At 43.5% G+C, this 26,877-nt stretch overlaps 1 protein-coding gene across 7 annotated transcripts in view; it reads right to left on the minus strand.

The window, feature by feature from the left end:
• The window catches only part of MDM1 (Mdm1 nuclear protein), a 107,954-nt gene that overhangs the window by 55,306 nt on the left and 25,771 nt on the right, over positions 1 to 26,877 (minus strand). For all 7 annotated transcript variants that reach the window (XM_035901664.1, XM_035901662.1, XM_035901663.1 and 4 more), the window contains 2 exons: positions 21,480 to 21,540; positions 20,602 to 20,693 (listed from right to left, as the gene is read on the minus strand). The gene's annotated coding sequence lies outside the window, so the exon portion shown is untranslated. The remainder of the gene's footprint in view (positions 1 to 20,601; positions 20,694 to 21,479; positions 21,541 to 26,877) is intronic.

The raw sequence follows: 26,877 nt of genomic DNA on the forward strand, positions 1-26,877 counted from the left end.
ACGCGGCAGGCCCAGCTGCCGCACCAGAGCAGTCCCCGCTCCCAGCCGCCAGCATCAGCTCTGCACTGGGGGTAACTGCTCACGTCACTGCGGAGGGTCTGCCTGTGCCTCAGCTGCCCCAGTTTGCAGGTGGGTGTGTGGCACAAACTGCCGATGAAGAGAAATTAGCAGCATCACATCTGCAGAAGCACCCGCGGCACCAGTATGGTTTGCTGCCCTTCCCGGGCTGCAGTCCTGCCAGGCTCACCCTGGCTCAAGCTGAACCCAGGCATGTGCAAGTCTGGAGGAGAAAAACTAAAACTAAGCACCCTACAGATATTCCCAAGGCAGCCTGCAGCTAGGATTTTCTGTTTAGGCAGACCCAGTCATGCTGCTGGGAGCTCAGCACCTCTCCACGTCAAGACCTTCCCTGCACTGCAGCAGAGCTCCACGTGGGACCATCAGCCCTGCAGCTGAAGGCACCTCGGCAAAGGGGCTGCAAGGACCTGAGGTCGCTACGTATTCGTGGCATTTCCTTGTGCCACTTCGGAGCCGCTGCCGATATCGCTGCCTGGCCCTGCGCTGGGCTGCGTGTTTGTGGGACCAAAGCAGTGGACAGAGAATGTGTGGCTTATCAGTATTTGAGCCTCATGCCTCTTTCATTCCCTTTCTAACTCAAGGGACTGTTTCGCACTGCACAGAAAAATGATAATAAAACCAACGGAGTGAGAAGCCATTAACTTGGATGTATCGCATCTCACTTTTTGGGTGCCTAAGCGGAGCTGCTGAACTGTGCCTGATTAGCCACGGCTGGGGGCCAGCATCATTCCAATGAGCATCAGTGGAGAAGTGGCGCCTCACGAACCCTACCTGGAAAAACAGGCAAAAAATTCAAATTGAGAACCAAAAAGTAAGGGCACCCAAAGCCAGTGGTGACAGCAAAAGTGAAGGAGGCTGCGCCTGCTGAGGGCCATACTGGTGCTAAGCCTGGTGCTTTGCACTGAAGATTACAGAGATGAAAATTTTTGTCATCATCTGTCTCACTAATGCTGGTCCTCGGTTATATTTAAATGGAAAGTCTACAAATCGACAGGTCCAGAAGTGGTTCACATACATGCATCGGACAGATCTTCTTTCTCAGGCCCTTCCTGAGAAACTGGGTTTGGGCTAGCAGGGGCAGAGGAGGAAGGGTGGCCTTTCTCTGCTGGTGCAGTGTGTTCTCTAAGCTGTGCTCTTCCCCCTGCTTTTCGTCTGTGTACTGAAAAGTGCAGCAACCTCTGTAATTTTGGTGCCTTGACCTGATACCACTGGCAGTTTTATCTCCACTCCCTTGCCCCAAAGGCTTTGGCAGTGCCAAAGGGTCACAGTCACATCCTCTTCCCCTGGCCCCTCCAGCTGGAGAGAAGGGCGCAGGATTTGCTCCTTCATGAAGAAAAAGATAAAGAATTGAAAACGCAGCATCTAGTTGAGCTCAGAGTGCCAGCACGGCCCCAATATTGTACAGTTTCACGCTGCAGAGCTGCATGGCCCTGCTTCAGCCAGGAGCTGCAGCCCTGGCCCTTGTCGGGTATTGACTATCTAGGAGGACAATAACACAAGGAATTTTGTTTGCCCAAGTAATGACAGACTTTATTATAGAGCAACTGTACCATACCAAACAGGTTTAATAATTAAGCAGTGAGATATGACAAGAGGCAAATTCCAGCACAATTTTTACATGCCTTGGATTGCATGATAAGGCCAAAGGCCAGGGAATTTTCATCACAGGATCAAACTATTTTACATTTGAACCATCTATTCTGTCTAGTTCCCTGCACTCTGTAGCACAACGGTGATATTCTGTCATAAATATTGTAAGCATAAAATTTCTCATGGTCCGAGACCTTGGAATCTATTCTCCTAATGATATATGTGTATCACCAGCATGCAGAATGGTGGAATACACCCCTTTGTCCATGATTAAGTCTGATATTGATTTTCAGACCTCAGTTAACAGGTCTGAAAAACAGGTTTGCTGATGGAATTGCTGACAGATTAACTATGTCGATGCAAGGGACATCACCTCAGTGCCACGGTTGCCAACTCTCAAATATTTCTCCTTATGCCATAAAAAAGAAGAGAAGAATTTGAGATTTCAAGACAATGCTTGTTATTCTCTGCCACAAGCTTGATATGAGTTCCGCTTGCTTCGCGCTTGTCTCTCTCCTTTAGAACTTGAGTACGTTATTAGGAAATGCAATAATTTCCACAGAAACATAACACTAATGCAGCATCAGCTCTGAGACTTTAATCCTATGAAAAATCAGGTAAAGCCAGAACGAAGATTCTCACAATACATTTACAACAAGCTCTTTATGTTATGTCTTGCAAGGACTTTCTTTACGCAGAGAACATAACACCAGGCAGCATGACGTGCTGTACAGCAAATATTTATTTTTGAGATAAGCATGGAGGCTTGAAAGGTCTAATGAGCTAATTGAAATAAATAAGGCTCAGCTGGAATTCAGGGCCGGATGTGTGTGGTGGTGATGGGGAAGCTGCCCAGCTGCTCTGCCACACCTTCTCTCAAGACCAAACTGCTGGTAGGCCAAGATACAAGATACCTTACTGCTGCTTACCCCTCCCCACCTTTGTTCAGGGTAATCCATACCTGCAGGAATAATGTAAGCCATTCCTGGTATTAATAGGCATGACATACTAACATTTAAGAGATGATCAGGCCAATTAAAAGTATACAACTGCTCTTTGTAATGGACAGAACACGTTGTCCAAAGGAAAAAGAGCAAAGCCAAAGATTAGATGTTTAATATTCTGAAGTCTAGTCATATATATCTGTAATGTTCATTAGAGACACCAAAAACATAATTGTGATTCCTGTCCGCAAAAGCTTCCGCTCCAGTGGCAACCTGAAGTGCAGGGTGTGGTGGAGACCAAGCCCACAGACAACCTCATCTCGAGGCAGAGAGCCATCATGCATGGACTGACCATGGCCATGTGGTAGGGTAGGTGAAGACAGACCAAGCAGGTAAATGCTGGATGGGCACCAAGTGTCACCTCAGAGCTGCTCTTAAACATAGTATAGATAAAGATCTGATTACAATCCAGGGAGGCAAGGGTGAGGAACGAAGTCATCAATTAAGACATGATCATCTGGCCACGTGGTTAGTTATTTGCACATCTTCCTGTGTGCTTGGCCAGCTCTGTGTGTGCAACATCTGGAATTAGGAGGAGGAGTACAGCTGGGACACAGACCTTTCCTGATTTCTGCAGATAATCAGCTTTTACCCTGAGGCACCACACTTTGCTGGCCATCTTCTTCAAATCCAATTTTAAATGGACTGTGAGATCATACTGTAACACTGGCTGGCCAGTACAGCATATAAATGGATAAGCTGAAGGTATGACCTCTATGTCACAGTGCATCTCAGGCACTGGGAAAGTGCAGAAGGAAATCTGTTCTATTAAAAAAGACAACAGCATTCTTTCTACGTGGCTATTCTTTTTATTAGATTAGATATCTAGATTTTTACTATTTTCCTGAAGAAGGGCTGTTTCACAGAAGCTTCAGGGAAATGGCTGCATTTTAATACAGTCTAATTGACTTTTATGGTTATCTCTGAGGAGTCCTGGTCATAAAAGCTAATTAAATTATACTGATCTACATATTCAAGAACTATTCTATTTCTCACCCTTGGAAAAAAAAAAAAAAAAGAAAAAACTGGAAGAAGCTCATACTCATGATTAGGACACATTACAATCTCCTGACACCCCTCTTTGTGCAGTCTGATTTGCTCCACGTTGCAGGATATATTTAACCTTCCTGAACAACTGACTGTCCTTACCAGTTTTAAGAACATCAGTTATGTTATTTCAGATCTCTCATTCTGCAAATATGTAGAAAGAGCTATATATTCAATTTACAATTCTACATTCATCTATATAATTCTCGAGGTGAAAGTGTTAAAAAAAAAAAGAGAAGTCAAAAGTAAATCATCTGAATCTGTATGACAGGGGCTTTATAAAGTAGACTTTCTGCATTTTCTTCATTCTCTTTCTTTTTTTTTCATGTCTGGGTTTTGTTTCTATCATTTAGTTCTATGCACCTTGTGAGAGATTCTGACTTTGTAGTAATAACAGTTTAACAGCATGCCAGCCCTGATACTGTAAAAACCAATGTTGCTGGTTTTTAATCTGAACTCCCATTATTTTCCTGTATTTATTGCCCACACGATGCCAGATTTCCAAGATATTTAAGTGCCAAAGAAATCGGACGTGCCAAGTAAAATTTTATGAAGCAGACAATATTTCTGAAAATCTTAGTAGAAGTCTAACTTTATCTTTCAGCACCTAAATACCTTTCAAAACCTGGCCTAAGGCAGTAAGCAAAATTCCCGCTTAGAGTTACGGCCACTTGCCCTGACAAAATTTGCAGAAACCCGTTCCTCTAGAGTTAGTGTCAACATATTTCAACCAGTTTTTTAAAAAGCCTTCTGACACAATGCACCATCGAAATCTCTGTCCAGATGCCTTACTCCAGCTAACACATTGCACACTAAATAATTACCAAGAATTGCCCAGCAGCAGCGGCAGCAGCATCTCAGAGTCCAGCAGGCTCCCTGGCACTGGTCCCCACCCTGTCAGGGGGTATGAAATGCTCAAATGCCAGCAGGGAAGTAGTAACACCCCCCTTTTTCTCTTCTGGTATGGATTGACCAAACAGCTCTGACCATCTCTTTCACCCTCTACCTGCCTGTCCCTCCTCCTCACAACTTCTTTGGCTCCAAGTATCCTGGGGACAGCCATCTTCTGGTTTGTATCTCAGAACGAACTGGTGATACAGAGGACAAGCACTGTCATTTCCACCTCTTCTCCTTACTGCTGGCCCACTCTTTTTTCCCAACTCCAAGGAGCTTTTAAAAACACCCATAATGTCATTTTTAAGAAGTTCATTTGCTAAACATAAAGCAGTAGGGGAAGACATCAAGGAACTAATGCAATTGGCACCTATAATTATCAGCACCAGCGAATCCCTCTGAGAAAACCCTCAGTACTGTGGGAGTTTGTAGCAAACATGAAAATATAAAGGTCACTTCCAACTGGAAAAAAGAAAAAGAGGAGCTGATTTGTCAAAAAAAAAAAAACAAACCCTGCCTTTTTCTACGAAGTAATACAAAGAATTAACAAAGTTTGGCAAAATGTCATGAACTTCTGTAGGAAAACATGTGAAGAAAAGAAGGTAGGACTTCTTGCTAATTTAACCAAATTATGAAAGGGGGCGGTGAGTGACCAGCCACTGTCTGTGTTTCATGCTTTGTAAGGCCATCCTGAGCAAGAGGAGCCACTTCATTATGGCAGGAGCTGTAAACCAGCTATTAGTCATGTTAGGCAGAAGAGTTGTGGATCTCTGTTTCTTCAGTGAGGACAGGCCGGTAACAAAGCTTCATTGTGCTGGTGCCTAGAAATGCTGTGCTGTGTGATGGAGAGGTTTCGATGCCAAGCTACTAGCTAAGGATCAGGTTGCAAAAGAGAAAAATCCCTTTGGGGAGAGAGCCTGCACAAAGCAAGGGCATTACGAGACAAAGGATAAGGGCTCCCATCGAAGCAGGCACCTCTTGTGTTGTGGGTGTGCACGTACAGCACCTCAGTGAAACCAGAGCCACGTGCTCTGCATGGCTTTCTCAACTCTGAATGACACAAAATTCAGGGTCCTGTGCATTGTCTGAGAAATTACTGGCAAAACCAGACATCTGCAGATGCAAGAGGTCCCTGTTTACAAAGATCCTACCCAGCAATGCTTCCCTCAGCGCAGCTGCAGTCAAGCTGGGGAGTTGCAGTCCCGTGCTTCTGGCTTGGACTTTGGCAGCGGGCTGCCCAGGCCAGCACTGCCCTGGGGAATGGGGGCTACAGAGGCTCACCAGGGGGACAGGCAGGGCAGGGCAGGGCTTCACCCCCAGCAGGGAGCAGGGCAGCTGGGGACAGCTGGGTTCAACCAAGGATCCAGTCCATTGGGCACCTCTGTGGTGCCAAGGTCAAGCCAGAAAGTCAGTTGACAGGCCAGGATCAAGGGTGTCCATGGCTCAGCACAGCTGTGGTGGCACTAGAGACCCAACATCACAGCTTGGATGGAGGTCTAAAGGCCTGGGCTGAAATGGGGTCCACGGGTAGAGGTTTGGTCCCTGGTGAGGCTGGGCAGGGCCAATGAGGCTACTACTGCACCCATGGCTCCGAGACGCTCAGTCAGGAAACCTTGCTCACTCAGTTGTTTTTAAGGATCAGGGGCTTTTCCTGTGGTCTTCATGCCTCTCCTGTCTTTCCAGGATTTCTGTGATCTTTCTTCCTGCGTTCCCTCTTGCACAGAGGGGCACAGCTGAGGTTATCATCTCCTGCGCTGTCGTCTCGCATCGGCATCCCCTTGGGCATTCCCACTCCAGCTCCCCCGTGACTTCGGTAGGGGCAGGGCTCCCTCCCATTCCAGATGAGCCAGTGGCTTTTTTATGTTTATCCTGAAGGGAAGGCAGCTGATATGCTCACAAAGTTTAACCCAATCCAGAAAAATATTAGCAGGCACCAGGCAATCTCAGGTACTATCTTAGTTCTATTTGCTTACCACCAAGCCCCTCAGGTACTAATAAATAGTAACATTTCAAGGGTCAGGTTTCAGTGGTGAGCTTGTGCACGTAAAAAGAAAAGATATTAGCTCTGCAAGGGGTCTGGTAATCTGGAACGTCTTTGTTTTCACCTGGGAAATCTGACCCCCCCCAGCTTCGTACGTGGGCAGGGCTGGGCTGCAGGTGCTGCCGGCAGCCGCAGCAGTGTGCGCAGCGCCGCTCAAGTCATTCCCAGTGACCTGATCAGGCAAGTCAATAAATACGGCTGATATATTTTAATTGAGTAGTTTCATGGACCAGTTATGTCCTTGTTCATAGATGGATCGCTAGGGTAGAGATTCACAACTTTTCTTATTAAAAGTGTCTGAAGCTGTTCGCCGCCACTGCCATAACTCAGAAGGAAACTGCCCCAGCTGGACCTTCTTCTTTTTAGCAAAGCCACTCATCTGTGTGTGTTTGATCTAAGGACAGTTATATTGTGTTAGCGTGCAGGATCTGATAAGCACTGTGGACAATAAGATTAGAGTCTGTGGTGTTGACAGAAACACGGTCCATCCACCAAAACCTGCACAGTGATCAGTGAGGACTCAGCGAGTCCGTTCCCCAGTGACCATATTCTGCTTCTACCTCCCACCCACCCTCACCCATAGTTGTATTTCACTGTCGTCTCCTTCCCACAAGGCACCAGAATTGCTGTAACTATTTTATGACTCAAATGCTTTTCCAAATGCAAAGCCAGGCTGCAGAAGAACTGGTGAGGCAACCACGGCCAATGTTTTGGTTTCTTCCAGAAACACTTTCTAATGCACCCCTCAGAAGAAGGGGAGTTACACCCTTTTAGCATAAGGGCTGTAATGTAACTATGAAGTTCCTTGGTCTTTTAGGAAAGCCATCATCCATTATCATCCATTAATGAAAGTGATGCAAGTCCTCAAGTTACTGTCTGACTGTACGATGCCTTAGTGACCAGGGAGTACCAGTTTTTAAAAAGTAACTCATATTTGGGAGCCTCCCTTCCTATTGGAATTGGGGTATATTGGTCACTTAGACAGGAGTTAGGAGCCTAAAAGCCTCTTAGGGTCTAGTCCTTAGCGACTGCTTCTCGTGTGATGGCCTGCCCACAAGGATGCATGGCATGGGTTTGCCACTAAATTCATTAATCCCAAAGTAGGGTATGAAGGTGATGAGCAGGATTCTGTGCAAGATAGACATGCCTCCTGCATCATCCAGGCTGTTACAAGTACACCAAACCATGGCTCATCTCTTCTCTCTGGACCTCAGTAGCCCTTGCTTAGACTTTGGTCCTGATAGTAAGGCTGTTTCTAGGGGTAGAGCTAAATCCAGAAAAAAAATGAATTTAATATATTAACAACTGTCACAGCTAATTTTTATTGTGCTGCAGAGCCAGGAGGTGTCCATACCAGGTGTCCATGCCTCTTTGTACGAGGTCTTGTTTAAACAGCACATGAGAAGACAGTCCTGGCCCCAAAAAACTTACAGTTTAAAGTTAGGAAAAGATGCAGCAGATAGGCAGAAAAACAGAGAGGAGAACAAGCTTAAGGAAATTATGAAAGAAATATTTGTCAATCTAGTTGGTCTCATACGAACTCATGGAGGCAATGTGGTAAACAGAGAGTTTTGAGGACTGAAGAAAGATTATGAGGCAGCTCTGCAGAGGCGCAGGTGCGCAGGTGGCCAAGAAGACCAACAGCATCCTGGCTTGTATCAGGAATAGTGTGGCCAGCAGGAGCAGGGAAGCGATCGTGCCCCTGTAGTCGGCACTGGTGAGGCCACACCTTGAATACTGTGTTCAGTTTTGGGCCCTTCACTACAAGAAAGACGCTGCGTTGCTGGAACATGTCCAGAGGAGAGCAACAAAGCTGGTGAAGGGTCTGGAGCAAAAGTCTTATGAGGAGCAGCTGAAGGAACTGGGGTTGTTCAGCCTGGAGAAGAGGAGGCTGAGGGGAGACCTTATCGCCCTCTACAACTGCCTGACAGGAGGCTGTAGCCAGGTGGGGGTCGCTCTCTTCTCCCAGGTAACGGGCGATAGGACAAGGGGAAATGGTCTGAAGTTGCGCCAGGGGAGGTTTAGATTGGGTATTAGGAAAAATTTCTTCACTGAAAGCATTATCAAACATTGGAACAGGATACTGAGGGAAGTGCTTGAGTCCCCATCCCTGGAGGTATTTAAAAGATGGGTAGACGAGGTGCTTAGGGATGTGGTGGGGGGATGGCAGTGTTAGGTTAATGGTTGGACTTGATGTTCTTAAAGGTTTTTTCCAACCTAAACAATTCTATGATTCTATGTTTACCAAGAGCTTCTCCTGAGTGTTGGGGACAGCGTGAGAGAGAGCATGGCAGCATGTGTTCAACAATGGGTGTTGGTACAGTGGTCTGGTCAAAGATAGGAGTTGGCTTTTCAGCCCTGAAGAAGACGGTAGGTAGGATGAGGACAAGCCGTGCTTCTCCCCCCATCCCCAGGCAGGCACAGAGGGAAGGTACTCGCAGAGGCACTCCCTTAGAGCACTACGAACACGGTCTGTCAACAACTAGAAAGCCCCCCTTCTTTTTGACCTGCCATGAGTCAAATATAACTATAAAGCTGAAATGGAAACAGATGGACGGATAACTGCTGAGGAAAAGGACCTTGTAAAAGCAGTATAAACATGCATGTGGTGGTTTTCAAACAGCTTTTTCTCTGGTTACAATTCAGTAAGAAGATACTGGAGGTACCTTCTGATGTTAGTAAAGAGTTATCTACAATGTGAGAGTAAAGTCTTATTCCCCTACCAATCCTTCGGCTTGTTTGTACTTATTTCTATAGATCTTCCTTACCACACTGCTAACATTTTTTGCTAACATTCAGCAACCACTTCTTGCTTCAGCTGCATGTTTTTATATCAGTGTAACCACTTTTCTCATGGTCTCTTGGTGTTTGTTCTCTGCTTTGTTTGGATTAAAAAAAGAAGTACTTGCACTTGGAATCCCACCAATTGCTACTTCAATATTTACCAGTACCTACTTGTAAATTCCTGAAAGTTTTAGTGAGTTTTGCATAATTGTTCTGATTATTATCTCTATTGTCCTTTATAAGGGAAAACTTGTGCCAAGGTCACCTCTTTTCTGCATTCTTCCAGCTCCAGAAACAACCCTAAAGTCAGACCCAACACATGCCTTGGATTTGACCCTGCTACCCTGGGTATCAGTGTCTTTGCCAGATGTCCAGGTTAAAGCATAGCCCAGACCATTAGAAATGCAAGTAGGAGGGAACTAGAGTTGCAAGGAAGAGACAACCTTACCTTGTTACACTAGGGACACCACATTCTGTATGTATTTCCACCCCTCTCTCAGAAACAGAAGAAATCTACCTGACTTCGCCAAGGTCTGTGCCCTCTGAGGAGGTGCTCTGTAGGGCTGAGACTCAGGCTGGATGCTGTCCTGAAAAAAAGTTGTGTTGAAGTTTGCACACAGATGGATCTAAAAAAAATTGACAGCTGTCCTGAATACAGCTGTGTTACCTTCCACACAAAGACTTCCAGCCCTTTTATCTCTTCATTCTTCTGTTTATTACAGTCCCCTTAAAAGACTATTGGAACGTGCAAGCAAAAAAAAATCCCGAATTATCATTAAAACTTGTTCCTTCGTGACTCTTTTGGGCTAACTGATCTCTGCCATCTGTGCAGCACACAGATATTTTTAGCAACTGTAAACTGCAGTGATGGGCCAGAAACATGAAGATTAGTACATTTCAGTCAGAATCTGAAATTGTGCCATTTGGGTCAACCACACACAATGTGGTTCATGATAAGTCACCTACATCAACAATGTATTTGTCCTCTATTAAAAATCATATTACGTACATTAAAGTACCATAGTTCCCTTTTTTTTTTTTTTTAATTCCTGTTCTATAATTATGGCGATGTGATCATCAGAAGTCAGGGGCAGTGGGGTAGGTCAGGAGGTTGGCCGCTACAAGCTCTACCCCATTAGTTGACCATAAGTGGGTTGTATGAATTCACTGGGAAGTGTACATCCAAGGGCTCAAAAAGGAGCCCACTCTCACTGTTCTCTGTCTAGGTACTTACATCTAGCTAACATTGCTTTAACTACAGGAGAGAGAACGTTTCAAAGGGTAGTATTTAAAAATGGCTTAGTCACTTCATGGGTTTATGACCTATCGGTTATGCTTTATGTATAACCTACAAATATACATAAGGAGAAAACTCAGGATGCAAAAGTAGGTGATGGTGATATCCTTCACAACATTTCAGTTCCTTTGTGCCAAATATCATACTGACAGCACAACAAAAGAGGTCCACAAAATTGTCAGCAGCAAATATTCCTTTGGTTAAAGCACTGCTGAAGACTAGTAAAACCTGGACACTTGTGCCAATACTGCCATAGGGGAATGCTAGAAAGGAGACCAGGGGTAAAGCTGGCTCTTGGTTGTGTTCTGGTCATTTGGTTTAAGCTGCAATACCTTTGAAAAGTCCTGGGAGCTGCCCAGTACACACCACTGATGGTGTACAATCAGGAGAGTGCCCCCAGGCCTATGTCATTTATGTCATATCTCCGGGAGATGCAGCACAGAATTTTACCTGCATATTAAGGAAACCACTGCTATACAATATCAACAAATAGCTAAATTATTTTTGTGATAAAGAATGAGAAAGAAAATGGTCCAGCTGGTATCAACATGGGACTGGGAGTCAAGATGGCTGGGTTATGTCCTGGCTCTGTCTTTAAAACTGCTGTTGAATTGTATAATTCTCTTAACATACATGCACATTGTCATGTCCATCTTTTAAATAATAAAGCTCATCTGCTGAGAAGCTTATATAATTTCTAACAAGGTCATTTAGATACTTGGCTGACAGGAGCTACGAGCATGCATTGCATTACTACAGGCTCATGTGGTCTGAGGCCATCTTCACTGAAATATTAAGCAATGAGCTGATTGATTATCCTTACGACTTCTTGAACTGAGCCGTTGCCCAGCGCTAGATGTCATCTTTGATGATTTGACAAGAAGCCTTGAAGTGGGTCCCAGCTCTCTCTTTACTTCCAAAGACGTTAAAAAGACCCATTTTCATGCCTGGAGGTTTACCAAACAAGTCGCAATTTTGCTGCCCATGGGTCAAAGAACAGATCTCCGTGCTAGGCTCTTCTCAGGGCCTGTTCAAGCCTTATCCTTGCTTTTTTCAATTTCCATCTCTGTCACTTTGTTGCTGGGCTGCTAGGGGGTTATCATTGCTTCCATCTGTCAAACATATTTCTCTTCCAAAAGTGTTGGAATCCAGGAGGCACACACCGGCTCTATACGGGCCTTTCTTGTCAGTGATGATCTCCTGACTTTTTTTCATTTGTAGAAGCTCCTATTTTTTAAGTTCTCCAGTTTCAGTGAGGCCTTACACACAATGTTTGTTTAATAGAGGGAAAGGCCCTTTTTTTCCCCTGCAGTATTCCCACGGACTTCAGCAATAATCTCACTGCAAACTGAAATCAAAATTTGCCCTGCATTTGGGAGTGCCTTGACTTAGCTGCTAGCACAGACACTGTTTTTCAAGCAAATATTTACATTTGTGTTTTATTTGTGGTTGATTCTATGGGAAACAACTAAATGGGTTCTTTTCCCAACTGTATCTGAATGATTCATATTTGGGGCTAAAGAGTTCATTGTGCAATTTTTACTTGCTTTGCTATATTTTTATTGCTGAATTTGTTATGTTGAAGAATCATGTGTGTCAGAAGTAGTCAGCAGGCAACTTAATTAGTCATGAGTATACATTTCTGAATGTCATATGGATCGTCCGGAAGAAAGCGCAGACAGCATCAGAAGAAAGCCAGCAACATCAGAAAATGTTCCTCTAAAGAACTGGGAAATTTCAGGACAGATAAAGGGGTTTTGTACTTAAAAATAACCTCCTAGATAATCATTCTGCCCATATGCCAAAGGGCTGCTGCTTTGTCATTTCCTTATGTGTGTTTAGTTTATATGTTAGTATATGCAGTGTGTATATTATGGATTGTTTTCCTGACTTCAAAACTCTGAAGTTCCACCTAGAATTTAAAAGGGAATATTGAAGTTACTTTAAATGGGAAAGGGATACTACTGATACTGAACAGTACTTTCATGCTTCTGACTCCAAGTGAATGAAAAAATCATTAGACGAGCCACTCCTAATGCTGGGAGTTTCTCGATGCTCACAGAGATCCCATGAAAGCAGAAGAGTAAACTGCCTAATCCATTTATATGAAGTTAGCTACAAGAAAGTGCAGCTCAGGATACACACACACAGACACACACAATCTAGACACCTCACCCACGGTCCTCATGCCAAAATCCTGCTGAGGCAGCGGGAAACTCCTGTGAAGAGAAATCTAGCAGGTGTGGGCCTTATCTTTCTGCCTCTGGTACGTCAACTCCGTTTTCCCAGTTGCAGATGCTTTTGCCTCTCTGAAATTTTTGTATTGAACCATTACTATTTGTTGATACGTGTCCTATTTGAAAGTATAACATTTTGTATTTGCATTTATTTTATAAAATTCCCTACTGTTGGTACAAGAAGTACAGTTTTAAATGGCTATTCCATTGACCGCCTAAGCAATCAGGGCTTTAATTCTGCTTTCAATGAAGTTTCCATTTTCAGCAGACACAAGAACAGATCTGTATTCATGACTGCTTTTTATAATTAAACCCAAAAGAGAGGAGCTGCCATTAATGTAATGCAGTTTTCCAAATCAATATTGTGGCTTCTTCCTCCCTGATCTACTGAAATACAATTTCAGAAACACAGAGTGCATCACCGCTTGCGGGGAGGAAGGCACAGAGTACCCAGTGTCCCCTTACTGCCTGAAAAAGCAACATCCAAGTTGGTGGACCTTAAAGAAGAGAGGCCAAGGGGAGCTGGTAGAGCTAAGCAGTTTTATAAAGCAAAGGACATCAGCTTAAGCCACTGCGGTGCCTGTGATGGTTCCCTGCAGGGGGAACGTATTATCAACCTCCTCCTTGCTTCCTCATTAGTTATTTTTGGCTCCAGACGAGTCCTTCATTCCTCTTTACCAAGAATGCTAGACTTCCGTCACCATCAGAAGAAGAACAACAGCAGCAAAACAATGTGCATGTCTGGGTGTGCTCCAAAGAATGAAGCTCAAGGATAGAAATTGTTGTGACATTTTAACAGAATAAAGAGGGTTTCTAATTTAGCAACTGCATTTATGTCATAAAATGTTATATTGGCAAAGATATAACATACTTCGTAAATACATTTTCCAAGCTTTCCCAAAGTCAGCTCGTGCTACACATATTTCATCTTTTCATTAGGGTAGCTTGCAAAGTTCAAGAAGTAATATGAATGTTTTGGAAACAGCGAGGCCTGACATTGCGAAGTACAGAGTGTTAGAGAAACCTGCAGAGGACTATACTCCAGCAGATGACCAAGCTCTATCAAGCACTGCAAAACTGCACCAACTTCACCCCTTTCTTGTTTATTTTAAAAAAGAGAGAGAAAACTGTGATAAAACAAACAAATCAATTAAATACTTTGATTAAAATTACTTTTTCAGAAAATATTTTTGATGATTGGGGCATTTTTTTCCACAGGAATGAAACCTCCAAACTCTCCATGGAATTCATATCACACACCTGCACTTTTGGACATTCTCAGCACCTTCTAGGTCCAGAAACCTTACCCGTGTCTGGGGTTCTTCTGAACAAACATACATGTCTACACTGTGGATATTTTCACCTGAATTAGTCATCTAAGCTTCCCAGTGAGGGAAACAGTCCCTTCTAAAAAAGTGGTTAATCTTATCCCAAACTAGACATCTCAAATAGACCTAATAAAGCAAGCCCATTTAAGGTGCCTTTCTATCTGTTGGTGGTAAAGACAGGCCAAGGTGCCTAGCTCAGATGTAGATGTCTGAATTGTAGATGACTCAAGTTAGGTGAGATGAATTCTGCCCCATATGTCTTCTTGATTTTACAGGCTCTCTTGGAAGCAGAGTCTGGAGTAGGCAGTGAAAATACTGAGACATTTTTGTTCTGTAAACCAGAAAGTTTGGTGTTCCCCAGGCAGGTCTACTCACCATATGTCTTTACATTTGTTCTGTATCACAGAATTGACTTCTTGTTGCTTGGTTAAATACAACATTTTTAAGAAGCTAACATATGGTGGCATCACGCCACTTTTCAGAACTGGGATGCTATGGAGAGCAATGGGGAATTCTGTTTAAAAAATGGTGTTAAGAGCTATCCTCAAAAAATCTCTGCTAAATGGGGAAAAGGAGAAGGGTTTTTTTTACCAAAAGTTCCTCTTCTTAAAATATTGGTAAATTACTTAACATACTATGAGTGAGTTTGTATCAGAAAATGCTTATGGCAGTTGAGCATTGCATGGAGGTTTTGGTTCTGTGCATCCAAATGCATGAAAATTCTTTACACATAGACAGATGTTTAAGATGCAAATATATTAGAGCTGAACCTGTCAGGTCTAAAAAAATCTTCTTTGCTTGCTGCTTCCTCCATCTTTCAAGTAACATTCATTTCATTATTATTTTTGTGTTCCAGGGTAAGGAGTAAATAATGTAATGGCAACCAGCTGTCTCACTGGCACCAATCTCCCTGCCCCCTGAAGCTTCGATACAGTCAGTAGGTGTCCCACGCTGTGAGAGCCAGCAGAAGGGAGATCAGAGGCAGGAGAGAGTATCAGGAGGAAAAATGTCTCTTTGGTTCAGATTCATCATGCCTTGGGCCAAATTCTTGCCCTCAGGGTACAGAAGTTGGGTCTCGAGACCTGTGGTGCTGCCCAAGGGCAATCCATGTATAGGGCAATGGCAATAATGTGGACCACATCTACGCAGCTCCAGAAGGATGAGGCTATTTCACAGAAGCTTTCAGAGCATTGCCATTTCCTGCTGGATTAGGTCGCACTGAACCATGTCCAGGGCTAATATCAAGAAAACTGCTTGCTCCTGTGATGTAATACTCCCTACATCTTAATACTTCAGATAACCAGTGTCATCTTCAGAGCCTTCCACCCACTGCCTTAACCTCCCTACATCTGAGCTGAGGAAGTCTCAGCCACAGGATCCTCCATCTGCACCGATCACGCCAGACCTTGGGTTCAGAGTACCCGATCTTGTTTCACACGAGCTCCCGAAGCTCTGCTGGCACGCCAGCATCGCCGCTGAATCACCGACATGTCTTAGTCAGCCTGCTTAAAATGGCACAGCTCTGAATTGTCTGGTTGCCTCCTCCAAACTGCATCTGACCTTCTGCCAATCCCGCTCGCTCGTTCCTAGATACTGGCCTCATCTCTGAATTTGCACCCCCACGCTCCTTGGGATGTCTGTGCTCCAAAGGCCATGCGACCGACCGAGGCCCCTTCCTCTGGTGAGGTACCAGCGCTTTCCTCCATTTGTGCTATCAGACCACAAAACCTTCAGGGCAAGGGCTTATTACGTGTTAGGCACTGACCTCTTCCTGTACCGCAACATGTACATTTACAGCACTATCAATTATTTAAAATAGCTCTGCCTTCAGTTCAGCCACATGCTGAGTTAAGCTCCATAGCCTTTGGGTAGTTTGCAGGAATTTCATTTGTCTTTCTCAACATTTCACAAATTGCTTGCTGCTCCGTAGCACTTGTTACTATTTGCTAAGGGAGATGATATGGTGTATTATCACCCGGGAGAAGTGTTTTTGTGGAGATAGTGTTAGCTTTCTTCCTAAAAATTCAGCTATGCCTGCATAGGAATGGAAGCCCAGACCCTACCCCCAGAGGGGCCTTGACTTCATTAGCACTTTCATTTAGCTCAGACAAGTAATTATTAATATCAACATCCAATTCTAGCAAATCTAGCTGGATGTGCCACAAGGTGACCAGATGTAATAAACACAAAACAATATAGACTTAAAAGAAGGGAAAATGTTCCTTTCAGTTAACAAGGGACAGACAAGACAGCAACAAACGGTGATGCACATAAGTAGTTTCCTATTTTTTGACTTAATCTTGTTCCCATACACTAAGTTAATTTTTTAATGCATTTTCCCTTGAAGTGTTGGGGACAAATTTAATTATTTACTCAGGTTAATGAAGAAATTAAGCTCTGCCTCCTGAAGTATAAATACCAGGATGTTAGATGACACAAATGCTATTTTTATTCAGCTCAGGGGTAGCTGGAGACAAATGCAGAGGACACAGGGCAGTGCTCTGGTAGGCTGCTGCAATCAGCTCCAGCCCCACATCCACTCCGTAGGCTCTCCCACCTCCAGGTCTACCTACAGCCTCAGGAACCTCACCTCTCCCGGCAGCCCTTCAACTCGCTGGCTGAAGCCTGTCCGGGCACATCCCTCCTGCTCTTCCACTGCCTCCCTACCTCCTCCTGCATAGGGCTGCCCATGTCCCCACCTGGAAGGTGATGCCTCCCCTCCCCAAGGTCTGCCAGGGGCTGGAGCACCCCTCCCCATCTTCCCCCCTGTGTGTGCTCAGGGCTAAACTGGGAGCAAAAGGGTCAGGGCACCCAAGGACACAGCAAGAGCCAGACAGGACAAGAGAGACCTTTCTTGCACTGTGCACTCTGTGCATATACATGTGTGGTAATGTTTAGGAAGAAGAGTCTGGGAGCAAGACTTCTACCAGGGGACCATGAGATCAAATGACTCACGTTATAGCCATAAAGAGTCCAAAACCATTACTGTTCCTATTTTTCTCTCTTCACTCAGGCCTGGACCTCTAAATAATGACTTTTTTCAGCAACTGTGCCAAGTGCATTAGACCCTAAAACTGTTGAGCCTCCTCACAGAAGACACAACCCCACTCCCTCTTTTCAGTAAGCTCCCAAATCAAGATGTAGTGTGACTTGCTTAGGCTACTCAGACAGCACACTTGGTTAATATAATGCATGGCAATCCACCTTTTAATGGGAAAGCTCTAGGGAAAAGAAACTATCACCTGAACCACTTCCCATGGCCTGTAAGTCTGTGCCCAGCCTCCAGCAGGCTCATAGCCATCACAGGAGTGGGTCTATTGAGTAGCTGGCTTTGTAGACAGCCAAGGAGGTCTGCAAAGACCTTCCTTACAGGGAAGGCTGTGCTGAACAAGATCAACCATAGCTCAGTCCCAACTCCGAAACCCACCGGACTCAAGGACAGGCAGAAGAAGGGACAAAATCCTAAAGCATAGTTCTTAAATTTTGCTTATGTGTCAAAACCTCTATGTTTGGCAAATTTACACCAGGAATTACAGAGAAGAGTCTCTCTCCTTCTTTGAGGCTTTCTGTAGGATGCAGCAAAGCTGAGGTGGCTCGGGGCAGGGCTCTCCGGGGCATGAGTGACTAACATCAGCTGTGACACCGCCTGGCTGCATCCTCAAAAGGAGTAGGGAGGAAAGAGGAAGAGCCTGAGAAATTAGAGGGCTCAGCCAGCTACTTGAATGGTGCTCCTCAAGTCGTCTTCTGTGTTTCTTTAGGCTTTTGGCCAGCAGGGCCCCTTTATGCCGTATGTGAAAGGGTGTCATCATTAGAAGTGTTTTCATATATCTGACCAAGAAAGACATCCTTCTTGCTGCAGCTGAAGCCCATTTCTTCTTGCCTAACTGGCATACTTTACACTTACCTTCTTAAAAGAATATTATTTTTTTTTCTCCCATATCTCCAGTATCTCAAGGTTATTTTTAAATTCTCATCTTCTCCCCCAGTGTACTGACAGTCTGTCCTTAAATGGTGTTTTCTGCAAATTTACTAAGCTGTTTCATCATCCAAGATGTTCACAAATGCATTGGCTAATACAAGACCCAGAGAGGCCCCTGTCCAAACCTACTGCGTGGTCTATTGGTGAACTATCAATTACCATTTCCCAGACATGATTATCCAACAAACTTGGCTGATCATGCCATGTCTTGCATTCGGGGTCCCCAGTAACTTCACCATCAGTCTGAAGGAGGTGACTCAAGTAAAGACTCATCACCAACCTTCAGGGTCACTCCCCCTTCCTTGCAAACTCCACACCCTTTTGCTGCTTTCCACACTTCCTCCCATCCATCACCTCCCTGCCGGAGGCATCACAACAGGAGGGTAGTTATTGCCGCTGCCGTTCTGGCAAGAGCAGCTACCAGGCAGTGGAGCCACACATGGAAGACCCTATGGCACCAGGCAGGGGAACTCAGGCAAGTTCTCCATCCTACATTTTGTCTAGGGAAGAACCTGGAAGTCCTGGAGAAGGAATTAAGAATGGAGTATGCTTTTACACTTTCACCCCAGGAATCTGACTCTAGGATCCTATGGTGAAACACTCAAAAGAAGAACTTAAGCAAAACCACACCAGAGACTGCACATGCTGAATGAGGAGAAAATAATGCTGCAATTTTTCCTTGTCCACAAAGCATATTAAAAAGCCACAGAAGCACAGCAGAAGTAAGGCCACTAAAGGCAACACTATAAAACTGTACCCTTCGTTTGACCCAGGGCTCAGAGTTTAGGCAGCCTGGGACTAGAAGTGCATGGCGTTCTTGTCCAAGTTTTAAGTAATCATCCTGGTGCGTTTGCCATTTTTCCTATGGCTGACCAAAAAGATCCAGTTGAAACTGCCCACATCTTTTTTAAATTGTTTTTAATTCTTTCTTCAGTGAAGCCAAGGTTTTACTCATAGTCCCTTAGCGCAAAAAAAGGAAGTAATAGAGGAAGAGCAGAGAAGTAAAAGGTTATGATTTATGTAGATGGCTGGTCCTCTATGTATTCCCCAAATCTCTTTTACTTGCCTATTATGCATAGACTGGTTTCGTACTGGCCTCCTAAAAGACGTACATTTCAATGAGGAATTTGAGCAAAGGGAACAGTAGCCTTAGTGACTCCTTAAGGCAATAGCTGCAATGATCTTCTCAGAAAAGAAAATATACATATATATAATGTTTAATATTCTGCAGCATAATGTATTGCTTTTAGAACGACTTCTTACGTGAATAGCTGAGCATCCTCTAACATTCAAAGTGGTTTTGTGCTAAAAGGAGTGTGCAAGGCAAATCGCATGACCTTGTAGAGGCGTACTGCTGTGAAATGCAGGCACTATCAACAGTCACATGAGCAAACCTGTCCCATATGGGTAAAGTTATATGCCTAAGGCACTTGCTGGGTATAGCCCCATAGCTGCAGCCACTGTGGAAGTTGTTTTATAGCCTGTCTTTCCAACAGAATTATTAAGCTTTTCCAAGAATAAAATACTACAAACACTGTGCCTTTGCTATAAAATTTGGGCTAAGAAAATAATGCTTCTCTGAGGCATAATGTGAGGATAATCAAGTGCTTTCCTCAAGCACAGAGTCATTCTTTCTCCTGGTTAAGGGCCCATTCAGAAACAACTGGCTTCCAGTGACTCCAAGAACCAGACAATTGCATCCCTCATACCAGAACATACTCTTCAGGTGTATTTCTTTTTTCCTATGTTCCTCTTCAGGCAAAATGATTTTACAACGGGTAAGCACATCCAGACTAGTGTTGAGCTGGTGTTAGCAAGCGGAACAGAAAGCGATGGCATGGGCAAGTGACTACTCATGTATACCCCGGCTTCCGGTTGCTAGTCTGTGCTCTTTACTTCTGCTGTTACCAGCATGAAGTATATTAAAATTAACACAGGTAGCTCATACACATGTCAAAACTGCCTTGAGCAAATATTTATAGTCTGTGTAGACATATCCAGTTCAAAAGCCAAAAAAAAAAGTGGAACAAATGTCTATAAAGACGCGCTTTTCCTATTCTTTTTTTTTCTTTTTTGCATATTAGCAAAATAAGCTTCCTTTGTGGAAGTTCTTATTATAGTTTTACTTAGAATAGACTGGCAAGCACCAGGCTGAGTCACATTGGGTTTGATCTCCCTTATATGGCAGCAAACCAGGAGTCACTCTGCTGAAGTTCACTGGAATAAAACTAGGCTAAGTGGGATCAGAATCGGGCTCACGAACTTGTGCAAGGGTGTTCTAGGTGCTGCTGGTGATACATGTATTTTGGAGTTAACACTCACCTAATTCATCAGCATCGCAGCGACAACAGTTCTTGGAACAGAACAGGAGTCCAAATCCACACGGAATAGTATACGGCAAAATGATCTACAGCCTGGGAAACAGGTTTCGCTTTAGCGTATGATGTATGAGAATGTCTCAAACACACACTTGATACTTGCGTCCCATAATGGTAATGGGACTAAAAGCGTAAGTAAGGGTTACAAGATAATCCCTGACATAATTTTACTAATGCCTTACGCTCATTTTTTTCCGACCCTCTAGGCTGTCATATAACTAAGTATTAAAAACTACCGGGGGATTCCTTGTGATTTAGCTCTAAAAGCTGGTTCATGAATCTTGTGTTCTGACTAGCTTAAAAGGCTGGTTGTTCCCTGACATGTAAGCAGCATTATAACAGCATTAAACAGCAAATCATCTCCTCTTCAGACAATTCCTGAGCATTTATTATTGCTCAATTGCTGTAAGTTTTGTTAGTGAAGACTGTACCAACTACTTTCCATGGTGTATTCATTTCCAGCCATTTTTACTGCGTTCCCTGCTGTTCTTCTTCATTATTTTTATCCTCTATGGGCCTTGCACCACTTTGCTGAATCCAATGTCTTTTTCTTAAAAGCCAGTTTTCCTTGCTAAGTTGTTAATTTTTTTGTGCTGGCTTTGATGTCTTTCTTCAGTTTCCCAGTGAATCTTCAGAACTCCAATTCATTTCAGGCTTTTATTTCTGTTGATGCCTGCTCTTTAATTTACTGCTACATATACCAGCAATTTACAACTGTCTGATTTCTTTAATTTGAATTTTTCACACAATAATAAGTAAGACACAAAGTCAATGTAGTGCTATCAACCTAAGGCGAAAAAAAGAAAAAAAAAGGGACCTTACCAAACAACACCTTCAGCTGCTTTATGCTTCCAAGCCTTCGTGGCATTTTTGGTCTTCTAATCTAAAGGTAAGGACAAAGATATGCAAATTATAAACAACAACAAAAGTTAACCCTGAAGGAAAGTCCGGTGTATCTGAAAACATAACTGAGTTTAGCAATGAAGCTAATCTACTCACTTTTTTTTCAAAAGGTATTCTAAATTTCAAGCCAAAATGCCCAAGGCCATTTCAAACTCGCTTTCAAGAATTGTTTGAAGGTGAACTGCTCTTTCGGGGTAAAAACTCCAGCCCAACTGTGCAGCGCTTGCACAGAGCCAGTGTTACACCCTTTGTGGGGGTTACAGCGTGGGGAGAAAGCATAGGGGAGAAGGAGGAGAAAAAAGTAGAGGATGGAGGAAGAAAGAAACAGAGGCTTACGGAATTGTCCTGTGGCTTCTTAGAAGTCTGCATCCCACCATTCCTCCTTTAGCTCACTACAGGGCACAAAAGTATAATTCCTCCGTCCTTTGTAGTTCACCTGTAAGACCTTACTCTCCTGAAGTTAAACTCCTTGTTTAAGTATGCTCTGACATACAGAATCATTCTTTTGGGATCACAAGGAACAAGCTTGTATTTTATGTTGATGTAAACCATAAAGGCAGCGCTTTCTGTATGTGGTTAAAACAAAGAATGGAGAATTTAGCACGCCTAAATTCACAACAAGAAAATCTGAACATATTTCTAAACGAAAAAAACATGATGGACACTATTCTCCTTGTCATGTTCATAAAACCATCATTTCTGTGTGATTCCTTTAAAGTTCAAAGCACTGGGTTTTTTAGTAAATGAGACAAGGGAGAAATGGTGAAAACAGTTTCCCTGAGGAAAACTATTCCCCGGTTCTTGCAAAGTTTGAACATATCGAAACCTTAGGGAGATGAAAGCATTTTCCATTACATTTGTGCTTTTCTTCTTGTTGTTTTTTAAATTATTTTTACAGAAGGTAGCACAGTGAGAAAAAAAAGGACCAGAACATTCAGATCCATAAATCAGCTCTTGCTTTGGCTGACACCAGTCTCTTCCTTCTCACTATGTTTTGAAAGATTTCCCACCATTTTCAGTGGTATGGTGTGGTACCTCTTGCTGTCCTCACATTGGGCCCTCATTCAGCTCTTACAGGGCTTTGTAGGTGTTTTGTGCCTGGTGTGTTGATTATGGAAGAAAATTCAGCACAGAAAAGAGCTGAGTAGTAGTTTTCATTATGTCCCAGATTTTTTTTAATGTATTTCCATCTGAAGTATCCTGGAAATCTTTATATATAGTGATAGACTCACAAATAGGAGGCAGGAAGGGACCTCAGGAGGTCCTCTAGTCCATCCCATTACCCGCAGTAGGGTGGCCCATACCTATGCCACTTCTCACAAATGCTTCTCCAGCTTCCTCTTAAAGTTCTCTAGAACTCAGAGATCTGCTTCCTAGGACATACACTGTAGTCCTTCACTATCCTTACCACTAAAAATCTTCACTAATACCCAAACTGCACATTGCCTATCTTTTCTGGTTTTATTCAACACATTTTTTCTGGTCTTATCCGACGCAAACACAGAGGTCAGACAATTTCCTGTCCTCTCCCTGGCAGGCCTCGATGTGTCTGAAAAAACACTTTTGAAGCCTGACATCATGTCACTCCTCTCTCTCCATTTCTCCACAGAAAATAAACTCAGTTCCTCCTGCCTTTCCTCAGAGTCTGTGCCTTCGTGATTATTTCTTGAGCTCTGATCATTCTTGCTGCTTTTCTCATGAAACTCTGCCATTAGTGTCCCCACACACACCCTCTTCTGAAGTGGGATATCCAAAAATGGATTCTGTATGGATGAGAAAAAGATCCCACCCTTGTCAGACACTGCCTCTGCAACTCTGTATGGAATATCGATATGGGAAAACTTCATCAGCCACAGCAGAAACAAATAGTATTTAAGGGTCTATTAAGCTCAGCTTTCAAGAAATTGCCATTTGGCCTCACTGTGTCATTTGCAAGCATTAATAGGCATTAAGGCTAGTACAACATACACCGGTGTGAGTACGCATCCACAGGGAAGGCAAGTTGTAGTGCTGTTGGATCCGGACGTGGAGTTCCCCTAAATGCCATGTAAGGGCCTCCACCACAGCAGCCTGCCACTAAAGGTCATTTGCCTTCCTCACACACGAAAAAAAAGAGATGCAGAAAACCTGCGATGAGAGGGAGAAAGTGCTGACCTCCTCTAACTCGACCAGTGTTGGTACAAAAAGATGCTTGGATAGCAGGATCGTACCTTCCTTCTTTCCTTCTTTTACAAAACTCAATCCAGTTCACACTCAATTAGTATAAAGTTCGCTGGAGACTAACTTTCAGAGTTAATCTCCCAAGAGACCGGTCAGTAGCTTTAATAACAAGAAACCTTGTGCTGTGTAGCTGCCCAGGGCTTCCCTCATGTAGTATTTAGGATTCCATTCAAGAGCAGTTCCCCTTTGTCTGCTGCCTTCATAAATAATGGATACATCTTGCATTAGAGATTAGCAAAGATTGTTAAGCTCCCTTTTTTGCATGTGTAAGATTTGGTAGCTTTTGAAATATTGATATAATTGTGCAATTTGGTGCACCTATTATATTTTTAAGCAAGAATTTAAAAAAAAAAAAACAGAGAAGAGGAACATTTTGGTAAATCTGAAAAAGCAGATTTTTGACACAAAAACATCAGAAAACGTGATCCTTCCGTTTTTAAGTTTATGGAAAAATAGTTGCATCGCTAATTTTTGTAATATTCTTTTAAGAAGACTCTGCAGAGATTGCTGTAGGTTTCAAAGCAATTACGGTAGGAGGTCGTGAAAAGCCTTCAGGAAATGCTGCCAAGGTACTGCACCGTCTAAAAGGAAGAACACAGTGCTGGAAACTTTTCAAATCTGATTGAGAATAGACAAAGGAAGACAAATTTTCAAAGTCCTCTTTACTCATTTCACTGATTTTATTTTTAACGTAATACTTTACAATCACATCTTTTATCTGAAAACACTTTCACGTTTAGCCTTGTTATTCCTTTTTGGAAAAAACCACAGATAATTCACTGCACGTTTTGATAGGAACCAGTTTTATCAAGACTGGTGACTTCTGTTTTTTCTTTTGTGTGCATGCTACCGAGTTTAACTGTCTAAGCAGTGACATTGTACTTGCTATTGTGGTTCTTTGTATGCAGTGAAGTCCTATTTCCAGCTCTCTGGCCCATCCCTTCCGCATATCCCACAGACGGGACTCTTAAGTGCAGCTTATTACAGGGACCAGTTAACCGGTAATTTCATTGTGCTCCGTGGCTAGGATCCTGAAATGCAGGCTGCCTAGCCAAAAAAGGGTGGACAAAAACTGCAAGACTGCATTAAATAACCATAAAAGTTACAGGGTCTGATAATACATACAGTTACGGCAAAATCATTGCTTTCATGCTGTGGCCAACTTGCCATTATCCAGAGCTTTGGGAGAGGAGGAGAGGAGTAAAGGCCTGAAATAACCTAGCTAATGGAAAATTGCAGGCAATATGGTACTGAGCAACTTGGTGCCAAGGCATTTGAATGGTTTGCTGCAAAGTCAGCCAGGATGGCTGGTGCCACATTAGTGCTAATACGCCCTTCTGGAGCATGTCGATTCCTTCAGGACCACACAAGTGCGGCCTTTTGTCCACGCTCCGTGTTCCAGGAATGGTCAGCGCTGGCTGAGTAGCACAGTGCAGTTGTGTTCAGGGCTCTGCAGGATTTAGCTCAGGTCCAGCTGGACTTAATACCTCCATCTCTGTGCCAGACTTGCTAAACTGAGGCTGGCTTCATGCAAAGCCACCTTGAACCATGGGGTGCTTGGACACCCAAGTTGCCTCTGTGCAGAGCAAGCTTCAGTCTGGTGGGATTAAATAGTGCAGTCTTCAATGTACGAAATATTGGCTGAGCTTCCTCAGAGACAAACTTACCCTAGATATGGTATGGCTGTCTATGCAACACTTGAAACTACTGAGCCTGGCCAGATCCAATCTGCCCCTGTAATCATAATATAATTTAGCCTGAACCTATAGATCACTGAGAATGGACTGCTTTAAAGACAGATCATCAGAGACACACAAAAGATAAGAGAATTACTCAAAGTCTCGTTGCATGTCAGTAAGAAGCCCACAGCTGCTAACTATCTATCTCAACCGTTTCCCAGACTTTAGGTCTTAGTCCAGGCTACTTTGTGAAAACAAGGCTGAAGTCCCTGCCCTTGCCTTCCCCAACCACAGTGACCGGGCCAGGTGAGGAACTCCTAACTTGGGAAATGGAAACTGCAAAACTGATGGTTCAGACAGCGAGCAGAAGTAACAGGACTGAGTTAACGGGGACTGAAAGATTCGGCTTTCATGACCACACAGGGATACCGCAAAAACAATCAATATTTGGAAGTTGGAAAGCAGGGGACAGGTACTTTTTACCCAAATGGATTAGCTAAGGCGTGACTGACTAGAATTACATGCGCTTTTTTAAATTACACATTTAGCAGCGCTAGGGATGTGAAGAGAGCAAGAGAGACTGACCACATTGTTTTCTTTTGACTCTGAGGCAGACTGTTTGAACTGGAAGCAGATCAGAACTTGCAACAAGCTCTTCACTCTTCTAAGATTCATCAGGTTACACACAATGCATCCAAAAGTGGCTTAGCCTCTCCTCACATCATAAATATGTTAGGGAAGGAGAGTGGGAAAATGCATAGAGAAATCACAGTATTTGGAAATTTCCTCTCTTTTAATTTTCCTCTTGGTGACCTCTATTCACGTTCCTCTATGAGTTAGCATTTGATCCCTCTCTTTCTCCACCTTTTCCTAGGAAGAAATGTGAAATAACTCACAGAAATCTTTAAAAACATAGAAACAGGGACACCAAGTCAGGGAACAGCAGCATGGCCTGGTATTCTATCTATCTCTAACAGTGGGCAGCAGTAAATGCCTAGAAAATAATTTAGGAACAGAACAAGTGCATGATGTTGTTCCCAGAATATCTATCGAGCACACAACAATTTGTGGTTCAGAGGATTCCTGAACCAGACATGGTGATTTTGCATTTAATGGCCCCCAATGGATTCATCTTTCATTAAGTTGTCTAGTCACTCTGGAACCCATGCTAATTTTACTCATCTACAATATTTTGTGGTGAGGGAAGAAAAGAAGGCTCTGGGGACACCTGATTGCGGCCTTTCAATACTTAAAGGGGACTTATAAGAAAGACAGGGACAAATTTTTTAGCAGGGCCTCTTGTGACAGGGGTGATGGTTTTAAACTAAAAGAGGGTAGGTTTTAGACTGGATATAAAGAAGAAATGTTTTACGATGAGGGTAGTGAAACACTGGAACAGGTTGCCGTGTGGTGGAGGC

This window comes from Egretta garzetta, unplaced genomic scaffold, assembly GCF_000687185.1.
Source record: "Egretta garzetta isolate BGI_Z169 unplaced genomic scaffold, ASM68718v1 scaffold68, whole genome shotgun sequence".
Classification (NCBI taxonomy): Eukaryota; Metazoa; Chordata; class Aves; order Pelecaniformes; family Ardeidae; genus Egretta; species Egretta garzetta.